The following is a 10,212-nucleotide window of genomic DNA, read 5'->3' as shown; positions in this document are numbered from 1 at the left end:
AGAACCACAGCGTAGGGGTTTTCCAGACACCAGGTATTATCCTGGGACTACTTTCTTCCTCTCAGCCTCTGTCTGTGTTGGTCGGTATGTCTGTGCCTGCCTCAGAGCTCCTGGACCAGGAGAGCTCCCCCTAGACTTCCTCCTCTGACCCTGTCACAGTGCCTTTCTGCTGATAGTGCCATCCCCCTAAGTGGTGGCATCATCAGATATAGATACAGAGATGCAGCCATTTTTTTTTGTATGATGTGATTAGGGCCTTCTGAATATGTTGCTCTTCTAAACCTATTGGATTAAATACTGGTTAGGAGGATTTTCTTTCACTACTGTTTACATGAAACAATAGAGAAGAAACAAGGAATCATTTCCCACCCTGATATGTACACTTATTGTAATTATTAAACACTAATTTCAAAAGCATTCACTGTTGTTGCTAGATATTGCCTTGTTACATTCTCTGTTCTTATATCTTAGTGATGTACGAGTGACGGAAAGCCATGCTGTCGCATGGGAAAGGCAATTGGACCACATAATCCACCATCTGTGCTGTTTCCCTCATACAACCAATGAAATTGTTGCATGCAAATTAACTGTAGAGTAAGGGTGGTAATTGGTTGAGTTACCTATGATATCACAATGGTACAGGACTCTTGGCATGGCATACATGCCTTACTGTGGCTGTTCACTGCATGGATGTAAATTTGTAAAGTCAAAGTGTCTGAGAACTTAGAAATTGGACTGTAACAGACCAGGAACCCCAGTGATGATTGAACCTGGTGATATTCTAAATAAAGAGAGCTCTCAGCCATGCTTGTAGACGTTGCCATCACTTGGACACTGACTCAGACATTCTAGGCTTCAGAGTGACACACAAAGTAACAATCCTGGAATTTTATAATATAAAGAGCTTCTGAGGAAGGATGGTATTGTGGTGGGCTGGGATTCAGCAGATCTAGTTTACTTTTTGTGTACCTTGGGCAGATCACTTGGTCTGTGCCTCAGTTCCCCAGCTGTAAAAATGGGGTAAGATGGTGCCTTTCTGCATGTGACGCTACGCCCCATATTCTTCATAGAGAAATTGTTATGATATGAATATGGCATAACTAAGATATGTTTAATGCAAGATGGATCACATGAGGTATCATTGGAAAGGTTATGAGGTACTGACTATGATTATCCTATTTGTATGCATGTATCATTTGTGTGTCTGAAGTTAGAAATATTGACTATATAACAATTACAAATGTGTTTACACCTGGGGAACACCCACCAGAAAGTAGGCAATCAGCTTGGATGGGCCATTAGGGAGAGCAAGAGGACTCTGAAGATGCTAATCTCCTTCCTTCCTGAGAAATTTCCTGGGCTGCTGCTTTGGCCCTGCAAGGTCATGTGATCATGTCACCTGGTACAGGACCCCATCTTGGCCTACTAGTATTTTTCTACTAATAGGGGGTGGGGATCAAACTGGGAAACAAAGGATTCCTGACATATGTAAATCCTATTTAAGATAGGAAGTGAGTTAATCTTGGTCGGTTCTTCACTGAATCCCTGCCCAAGATAACTGCTGAAAACACATATGATCTGGGGAAGAAGGACTGATCTGGGGAAGAAAGGACAGGATCCAGGCTAGAAGGTGTAGGCATCTGGCTTGTGAAAGGAATATCTGGAATTTTAAGTTGCAAGGAAGAGCAGTTGGTCTTCAAGAAATGCTGCAACCTGCTTAAAACAACCTTTAGGGTAAGAAATAGCTACTTGTAGCCAGTTTCTTTAGTGTATTAAGCTTAGTTTGTGCGTTTGCTTTATTTGCTCAGTAATCTACTGTGATCTGTTTGCTATCCCTTATAAGCACTTAAAATCTATCCTTTGTAGTTAATAATTTTTTCCCTCTACACCAGTTTGTGCAATTCATAACTGGGGGCCAAAAAGCTGTGCATATCTTCCTCCACATTGAAGGAGGGGGTGAATTTCATGAGCTTACGCTGTACAGATTTCTGTGCAGCACAAGACAATACAATTTTGGGTTTACACTTCAGAGGGGGTGTGCACTTGAGTGCTGGGCAATAAACATTAAACTGTGGTAACTGCAGAGGGTTTATGTTCAAATTGCAAGCTTCCAAAAAAAAAAAAAAAGTACATTTATTTTACATTTCTCCTGCAGCTCAGGGTTTCCTGCTTCTTCATAAAATAATTGCAAGGAAAGTGTCCAAATCCAAAGGGAAAGCACAAGTGTACTTTAACTGTTAATTACTACAATATGGTAACAAGTTCAGTGGCACCTAGTATCATGCTTCCCTGGGTACCCAGGGTTGAGGCACTTCGCTGCCACTGACCTTCAATATGTGGAAGTCTTTTCTGCACCTGCTGTGGATCAGCTCTTGGACCCTTCCAATTTCTGGCTACACCAGCACTATCTTCCAGGCCTTGTCCTCTGTATGGTTTAGTGATAGGCACATGCCACACCCAAGCACTCCAAGCATCCCTTTGTAGCGCCCAGCCCTTGATCTGCTGAACACTCATTGAACTGTCAGATTTACTACTCCCAAAGGAATAAGCACACCCGAGTTTACTAGTTTTAATTCAGCATTCCCACCCCACATAATACACAGCACTTAGGTATATTTATAGTGAAAACAAGAATAAGTTTATTATCAAAGAACAGAGATGCAAATGATGGTAAGTAAGAATATTGGAAACAAATGGTTACATATAAAACAAAAATCACAACATGCTTTCTGGAGCCTAAACTGAATTCACAAGGCATTTCCCTGTCTCCACAGGATACTTTACTCAAAGTCCTTTTCCCAGCATTTTCAACCAGGATGGCTGAGATCCTCTGTTCATAAGACCAAGCCTGCTGGCAACTTGTCTTCCCAGATTGAAAGATCCCCCGTGTAGCTCTATACCCCCCGTTATACTCCCAAGAGTTCATCGTCTTTCGGAAACAGCCAAAACGCTGCTATTTTTGTTTTTTCCTGCAGCCCTCTCAGCCTATTCACTAGCGTTTGGCTCAACGTGCAAATAGATGTCATAGTAGATACAGAGTGGTCAACCAGGGAGAGAAGTGTCTCCCACCTCCTGTCTGGAGAAGTCTGTCTCAATGCATTCTACCTTTGAGCAACCTGCCTTTAACATCTTCATTTTCAATATGCAGACATACCTGCTTACATGCTATCTGCACATACATGATTATGATGATCAGTGGGACACCTGCTTTCAGTACGGACCTTATAGGACACCTTCTGGTGAACCCAGGAATCCCTGTTACCCTATGTACTTTTGTACCCTCTCTCAGTGGGCATCAAGAGGCCTATGGGTCACACCTAGGGCTTCACATCTTTCACTGCATTATACACAATGGCCACTTGGAAATCTGTAACAAAAGGGATACAATGCGCATCTTGCTGTTCAAAAGAAGCACAGACACTGACCATCTGAGTGTAAAGAAACTCACTCCTGGCTGTTTGACACACCTGAACAGTTTAAAAGCCATCCAATAGAAGGCAATGCTGCAAATGTACAACAGTTAGTTCATTACTTTGTGCACAGGTATTAGGCACGTAGGGTTTGCTATGACAGATCTGACCAGCCAATCTGCTATCCTTGCTCCAATGCCATACTTCAGAGGAAGTTCAACAATCCATAACATGCACCTTTATTATTATTTTGCTTTTAGTATGACTATTATTGTTTATTAGCTGAATAGCAGCAGTAGTGGAGTAGATGCAATGGTGTGTGGGATTCCTTCCTGACATTTGCTAGTGAAGTGTTTATACCCAGAATCATAAGAATCACCTTAGGTTCAAGAGCTACCAGGGATGTCAGCGGTCATGAAATTGTATTTAGTGCATCCTCCTGAGGCACTGAATTCTACAGGCTGACTATATGCTGCCTGAAGGAGAAGTGCACTTTGTTTGGTTCTGAATATTTTACCCTTTAATTGCATAGAGCATGCCTTTGGTTTCACGTCGGAGACAAGGTGTAGAAGAAGGGAAGGGAAGGTGAAATTTACATTGAATGATGAAAACCCAAACATGTGCTTGGATAGCTAAATAAGGAAGAGGAAGGAATGACGGTGAGGCAGAAGTTTGAGAGCTCTGCTATGTCATGGTGAAGCTTTCAGAAGTGTTACTATATGCATAATAGTGTGGTTGACAGAGTCAAAGATGAAGCTAAACTAGACCCATTGCAGGACAAATTACAATCTTAGATGAAATCAAATCAAATTCAATTGCTTGAATCCATTCCGCAATCACATGAAGTGAAATACACAACAAGAAGTGAAATACACCTAACCATAGCCATAACCAACTCATCACACTAGCTTCCTATTTTAATTCCTGAAGAAGAAAGAGTTGCCTTTTCCCTGGTAGGCACAAAAATAAGATTTGTAAAGCAAATTATAGGTAAGAAGTCAGAGTCTCCAAACAGTTGTCTGAAGTCTCCTCCAACCAGTTGATATTGGGCAAGTTAAAAATCACCATTTAATATTACTTTACCAGCAAATTTTGCAGCTGAATTTCTTAACTTACTAACATTCTTATTTTTCAATCCTTTGGAGGCCAGTGGGATAAGGCTACAAGTATGGTAGGACTTCTGTTACCAGGGATTTGTAGCCAAAAAGGTTTAATTCCCAGGAGATTAACCACCCCCCCCTTGGAATGATTCTTCAAGAATGTTTATGGACTTCTTTACATATAATGCAATTCCACTCACTCTGCAATATAATCTGCTCCCAGCTTCACAGGTTCCACCCCCAGCTCTCATTGGTTTCAGTGATATTGTGCACATTCAGTACTTCAGAAAGTCAGGCCACAAAGTATATTTTCTGTACCGCTTGTAGCCAGGAATACGGCTATTCCACTGATTTTTATAGCATATGTCTTGGACACAGTCTGTGATAGGTTGGTCTGTGATTTAGACACAGAAGATCTGGCTTCTCTTTTAAGACTTGGGCAGTCACTTAATCTCTCTATGCCTCAGTGTGTCTGGGTCAGCCTCCACAGAACCCTCTTATGGCCCATGACACTGTTCACCCTGCCTTAATTCTCCCATCCCCCCCTTCCAGGATACTCTCCCAGACAGTGCTCTCTCTCTTGGCCTCACTATCAAGGCACTGGTAACAAATGTAGACACTAGTCCCAAGGGCAATATAAACAAAAAGGTCTTCTGCCCCTCCTGGGCTCCACTCTCAGTTCTTCCCCCCATCTTAAGGAGTACTGAGGGCTTTTCCCCTATGATAGTTTCCCTCCTTCCAAAGCCAGTCACAAGAGCGAGCCAGCCTCCCTCCTGCACCCTCCTCAGTCCTCCTCTAGGCCATCTGCCTAGAAGTTACCCTTCTCTGGGGCCTATGAGAAGAGTCAATCACCCTTTTCCAGCTCACTCACCTCCTTCTTTCAGGGCCAGTCACAGAAGACAATCTCTTACAGTTCTTCTCCCCTAACTGTGCTCTCATCTTTTGTAAGCATCCCGTGGCCCCTTCCCAGCTGGGCCTAATAACTGGACAGGGCCATCTGATACCCAGCCAATCAGGATCAGCTGGGGCAGGGAGCCCATCCATCATGGGCGAGGCTGAGCCTGAATCCGCTTAGAGGGCCAGCCAGTCTATGACACCCAGTCTCATTATCTGTAAAATAGAGGTAAGAATACTTGCCAACCTCACAGGGCCATTGTGAAGTTTAATTCATTCATGTTTGTCAAGTGTTTAGAGAGCCTCTCATGGAAGGCAGTACAGAAGGACAAAATGTTGCTAATTATGCAATTAGGGCTCTCCTGAAACCAGATATTCCATTTTACCCATTTTCAGAGTTAAGCTTCTAGCATCAGCAAAAAGATATTTGTATTTTATACTTCTAGCTGTATGGCCCATGCCGTTACTCATACTCAGCTGAATCACGGCTTTGGTTTCCTTGATCTGATGCCTGTTCATCACAGCCATTTCAGGGACTGAGGGGTTTTATTTGATCAGATAAGCGTGTAGTCTTGTTTTCTGTGCATGTTCAGGCACTCCATATCAGAGAGGTGAGTTATAGAACCATGCCTGGGTGAGGCTGTAGGAAACAATAAGCTGGCCCATGTGACAGTCCTGACCCACACTCAAGCAGTGCGGGAGAGAGAATTTGTCTTTTGAAGAGCTGAGCAGTTTGGGCCTGACCCTTCTGGAGATAAATTAAATTCAAAGAGCCAGATTCTGTGTTGTATCTACTTGCAGACCCCTGTGCAACCTTTCCTGGGCTGCATCTGCAGCCCAGAACCTCTGTAGCAGCAAGTGCTGCAGCTACTTTCATTCCTAACCTGGACCTGACCACTCCCTTCCTGCTCATTGAGGAGGTCTTTGTTTTGTCATTATATTTGTCAAATGTAGAAAATTCTTAATCAGAATAGAAGATGTGAGTGGGGGTGCAATTTGGGGGATTGCCTGAAGGGTCAATGCAGTTGCGGACATGCAGAAACATCCCTTCTTGTCCATTATGGGTCAGGTTACCCATTTCCATACATGTGACATGAGGGGAGTGAAGTATTCAATGTCTGACCTTCAGTTCCAAAAAGACCAGTGTGCTAAAATTGCAGATTCACTAGCTCATCCTGTAAAAGACACTGCCCTACACACAAAATGGGCTGACATACTCCAGAAGGGGACCAATGCACACATACACAACCATGTACGTCACCCTATTTTAAGCCAAAGGCCAAGTACCATTCTGTAATGATCCCTGCCTCTGTAGGTACAGCAGTGCAAGAGAATGCACAGCAGTTTGAACTAAGAACTGCCCTAAAACCACAGAGATGAAAGAAGTGTCTTAGCTAGCTCAGCTACTATAAGGAAACATAGTCCAGTAATGGGCAGTGGTGTCCATCTGTAGCCCATGCTCAGCAGACCTCTCTTGCATCTTTCCTCAGGTTTCCTTGTTCTCAGCTTTTCACTGATTTTTATTTTTCTTCATTTTTAACAGACAGTTGAGACTTTTAAAGTGAAAAAAAGAGTCTCCTCACCTCCCACCCCAAAGAAATATTTTGTAATAACAGTCTCCTTCCCCACACCAGAAAGCATTCCCAACCCATCCATACCAATAAAATGGGTTCTAATTAGTCGATGCCACCAGGTAGCTTAGCCCCAAATCTGTGTTTTGTTTACAGCTAAAACAAAACAAAAACAGAAGATTTATAAATCCTAACCCAACGGGAGATTTTATGAAGGTCAACAAATTAATCAATGACATTTTTGTTGTTACCATAGAAATTAGGAGCCCTCATGGACCGAGACCCCATTGTGCTAAGTGCTATACAAACGGTAGAGAAAGAAGAGGCAGAATTTGGTGGGAGCCTGGCTGTGGAGAGTCGCAGAGGGAGTTGAAAGCAATGTACAAATGTTTGGGGCACTGCACAACAGCCGCCGCAGAGGTGTCCCAGAAGGAATTAACACAGCCTGAAGTTGTATTAGCACCTGTCTGGATTTCTGCATGGAAATCCAGGGGGTCTGCAGGTCTGGTGTCACAAGAGACCACAAAGTCAGAAGTAAGCTGTGACAAAGAGCCATCTGTCGGTTCCCCTTTGCAGTTAAAATAAATGGTGCAGACAGAGCAAAGTCTTCATCAAACAATCTCCTCCGAAAATGGGCAAAGCAGGTTCACATAGCCAGCCATGAGAAGCATTAGCTAAAGCTTTTCTGACATTAGCAAGTTACTGCTGCCAAGTAACTGACACTGCCCACTCTGTGGTGGGCCTTGGTGGCTCTCCAGAATATGATGCTTCTTCATTTGGCTTTTCCCTACTTCCTGCCACAGCATACACCCCGCCATCTGTGTGTCTGAGGATCCTCTCTGTGGCAGAATTCTTATTGGGAAGGCTGGTATGGCATCACACCATGTGGGTGGCTTTGGCTTATGCTTAAGTCCACCATCGGGTTTTGTTGTACAGTTGCTAGGCTTTTCAGTGCACAAGCCACAGAAGCATATGGCCCAAAGAGACTAGTCAGAAGGAAAGCGAGGGTGGAGCACAGAAGGCAAGCAGATGTGTAGGCGAAGATGATGGCAGCGTAATTGAGACCTTTGGAAATGCAGGAACACCTTGAGTTTCACTAAGGAGAAGAGGAGAAGCCTTTGCAGAGATCCACAGAGGAGAGAAAAAAAGCAAATGAACACGGCAGAGTATTTTGGATTCACTGGAGGAGGGAAAGATGGAAGAGGCCAGAGAAGGATAGAATGGAGTTGAGCCAGGGATCCCAGCACGAGCTACTATTTCAGCAGCAGGAGAAGAGAGGAAGGGATGGATTTTGGAGCTTCTGTAGAGAAAGAAGTGGCAGAATTTGGTGGGAGCCTGGCTGTGGTAAGATGAGGAAAGGAGGGAGTTGAAAGCAATGTACAAACGTTTGGGAGTTTTTTTAAATGGCATCCCCTGAAAATTATTCATAGTGCTTTCCATTCAGCACTGCTGTTTTCACTGTTTGTTGTCTGTATTACAGTAGTGTGTTGAGGCCTCAACCAAGATTGGGGCCCCAACGTGCAAGGTGTTGTACAAACACATAGTGAGAGAGAGTCCCTGCCCTGAAGACTTTATAGTTTCAAACGAAATAAGATAGACAAAGCAAGTATTATTATATCAGTTTCACTGATGGGGAACTGAAGCGCAATGGGATTAAATGACATGGGAAAGGTCACACAGGAGAATCTGTGGCAGAGCCATGAATTGACTCAAGAGTGCCTGAGTCTCAGCAAAGTGTCTTAACCACAAGACCAACCTTCCTTTGGTGGGTAGTGGTATCTGGAGGTCTGTGCAGCACCATGTGCTATAAGGCAGAACTGATTGTTACAGCCCCTGGAGATTCCCTAGTTGGGTAGCAAAGGGCTCTGGAGTTTCCTCAGACCCGACAGAACCAGTTAGTCAGGGATGGGGCTGTTTCCTCCTGCAGGAGAGGGTGAAACAGTGAGACTCTCTCACTCTTCAGAGGACTTTTTCTGGGTTAAAGGGTCAATAAGTTGACAAGGTGACTTCTTGGAAAGAGGCATGATCGAGGAAGTGGCCACCCAGTGTCTTCCCAAGATCCTGAGAGGATGGGAAGAGTGTGCAATTTGGCTAGATGAGCTCAGATAAATGGAAGGGATTAACAATGGAATAAAGGTGATTATCGGTGGGCAGGATTCAATGTGCTCTCTCAGATCCCTGGGCTAGACTCAGTCACTCTGGGTCAAGAGGAATAAATTACATTTCTTTGCCCAACAACAGACCCAGAGAGATTCATCTTAGGAGAAACAGGTGGCTTTATACCTGTCCCCTCTGCTTTGGTCTGCTGGCCTTGTGTGCCTTACCTTGTGTCTGGGCCCAACAGGCTGATAATGGAGGCTACTGAGAGCAAGTGCTAAATCTAAGGGCTTGTCTACCCACAGAAGTTGCACCAGTTTAACTTAAATCTGTTTACAAACAGATTAACTTCAACCAGTGCAAACGCTGGTGTGAACACCCCCTCTGGGTGTAGACCTGGCTTGTATTGGTTTGTAAAGCACAGAGGCAAGCTTGCTTGACCCAATAAACCAGGTCTAACCCAATAGAAAGATGTCACACACAAAGTTACACCAGTTTAACTAAATCAATTAAAAAAAAAAATCACACCTTCAGTTAAACCAGGGCAACTTCTGCTTTTAGCCCAGGCCTAAGTCTTCCTAATCCATCCCCTTCCCAGCCAGGGCAGAACACTTCTGTGTATGTGCTGGTCTCACTATAACCTTCTCCCTTAAAGGACTTTCGGCCACGGGTGCCCTGTGCCTGGATTTAGCATACACAAACCTTGGATGAACCTAGCTCAATGTCTCCTGCAGCAAGCTGCTGATGGGGAGGAGGAGGGGGTGAGAGGAGGGAAACCTTTCAAACACTGATACATTCACAGAGTCTGTGGAGACTAAGTGGGATCCAGATGTCCTTAAGCTTCTTGCTGATCTTCTGCAAGGAGTTTTCCCATAGCATTTCCCCTGGTTTCACTTAACTTAATTTCTCTTGTGACTACGTATGTTTCCCTTTCAGGTGTTCACATCTGTGTAAATTCCCCAGAGGGAACACATGGCAAATGTAATAATATACCTGATTACGCCATGTGCAGAGAATGGCAGATTCACTGAAATCTGCCACCTAACCAGGCCTACTGCACCCTTGTAAGATCATGCCCTGCTTTGCCTCATGGGGCATCCAAATCATAATAGGCCGCTTGGGGCTAGGAGTTAGAATTGA

The sequence above is a fragment of the Lepidochelys olivacea genome (assembly GCF_965140295.1).
Source record: "Lepidochelys olivacea isolate rLepOli2 genome assembly, chromosome: 3".
Lineage (NCBI taxonomy): Eukaryota > Metazoa > Chordata > Testudines > Cheloniidae > Lepidochelys > Lepidochelys olivacea.
This window is presented reverse-complemented; position numbering follows the sequence as displayed.